The following is a 2,132-nucleotide window of genomic DNA, read 5'->3' as shown; positions in this document are numbered from 1 at the left end:
ACTCTAAATCCCAAAACAAAAAGAAAATATCCCACCCTGAAATCTACAACACTTTTGATTTTGAGTATTGGAATATGGATAATTAGCCTACAGAAATTTCTTTGTAACTTTTTAAAAGTATGAAATCATTCTTGTGATGTGGAACAATCCAAAATGAATGTACAAATGTTGCTTTTAAGTAATTCATATTGTTTCTTAGCACAAACGACCGAACTGAAGTTTACAGAGTAGATTTTCATATTTCGTACATATCACTGTAAAGTTTATGTTATTTTATATTAAGATTTCTATTCCACGTAGTTGTGTAAAAAAAATAAGAAAAAAACCTCTGGATAGTAGCATTCCTGTGTATAATCCAAACAATAAATATAAGAAAAGCATATGGATATTTAAATTATTTTTTTATTTTTATAAGTCTGCATTTTAGGGTGTCCTCAGCTTAGAATTTTGTGTTAGTATTATTTGTGCAACATAAGATTTTAATCTTCTGGTTCTTTGGCTGTGATTGGGTGGTTGGTGTTCTGTCACTCCTATGACTAATATTTCATGTTTCATCTTTATTAAGCCCTTTATCTCATGGAGGATGGCCACAATTCTTCATAGAATTGTTTAGGAATATGAGCATTAGGGAATTCTCAAACCTGTATTTACATAATCTTTACTGATTATGTGAAGCAGGTTAAATGACAAATTTCAAGTTATTGCTCAAGGGTGCTTCAAGTATTTGGATGCAGGGAAATGTGCCATTTGAAAACCATTACTGAAATATTATAATAAAAGTAATACGTATTATACATTTCCCTGTATAATTTTGGGTGAGATAGTATTGAGTTATAACCTATATTCTCTCCATGGAGTTTAAATATATAAATGAATAAGAGTCCAAAAGCTCAATGGAGTCTTAGGATCCATTTTAATGAATAGAAAAATAATTCATACAACGTATTTCCTTAATAACTAGTGGTATTAAAGTGGTGGATTTTTGTTTTAATATTCAATTATTTTTAGGAACCTTAGTTTTTATGAATTCTGCATGTATATTAACCTAGAATACTGTTTGTCTACCAACTAATGGATTGTGGAGTCATCTTCAGCGGAGCATTTAATACTCTACTGGAGACATCGAAGATTTTTCTCCCATATGAAGACTTTGTGCTTTTTTCATTCCATGTATAATGTTTTGAGCAGGAAAATCTGGGACATAATCACACAGGTTCTTTCCTGACTATGTCAATTGCCTTTTCTCTAAGCCATGCATCAGAATCTTCTCTTCATAGTCAACAGCAAGAAAGAATGAGAGGATCTCTGGTGAGTTGCTTTTTATATCTCAATTTTTACATTCCATTTAGGAAACTAAGTTTATCCAAGATTTAAAAAAAAATAGATTCAGCTTCAAGAACTTACTCCTAAATGAGGTGAAGACGTTTTTTAGAATTTGTAGATTATAAATTGTTACAGTATGTCTTAGTTGAGGGCAGATTTGCCTCCAGTTTTCTGATGTGAGATAAAGTAGTCACACTTGTTTTGTAATTCAATGCCATTGAAGGGGTCACTTGTCATGTAAAGTGGACATTTGCTGACAACTTGTCAGAGATCATTTCCTCATGAGTAATGTTGAATTATGTTAAAGAAGTTTTACTGGAGTTTCTGAAATAGTGTGGTGACACACACGACTTCAAATATTAGAGATTACTTAGTAAGATATATGTAATTAAATTACTCTCCATACATACTTCTTGGAATGTTTCCTGGTCTTTGACTACATAAAACCTGATAATATTTGATGATATAGTGTGTGGTCTTCCTAGAAAGCCCTCTGTATTTTTCCTAAGGTGTCCTCGCAAGATTTTTTCTCTATTTACTCTCTTCATTCTGTTTCCTACTCATAAGATTTCATCATTTCTCTCTTTATCTCACTTTTTGTATATTTTCCTCCCTGTGTCTTCTTCTCTTTCAGTCCCCATTCTCTCCATCTCTCTCTCACCTTTTTTCAAATGATGTATCTGGGAAGTTGTTTGTTTTACTAATCAATTTTCCTTTGCTGACATGGCTCATGGAAATGACATTTTTCTTACCCAATCAGTTCCTTTTCTCTTTATGTCTGAGATGAGGATTTGCTGTGTTTCCATATT

The sequence above is a fragment of the Dipodomys merriami genome, unplaced genomic scaffold (genome assembly GCF_024711535.1).
Source record: "Dipodomys merriami isolate MVZ:Mamm:240054 unplaced genomic scaffold, mDipMer1.0.p SCAF_1664, whole genome shotgun sequence".
Lineage (NCBI taxonomy): Eukaryota > Metazoa > Chordata > Mammalia > Rodentia > Heteromyidae > Dipodomys > Dipodomys merriami.
This window is presented reverse-complemented; position numbering follows the sequence as displayed.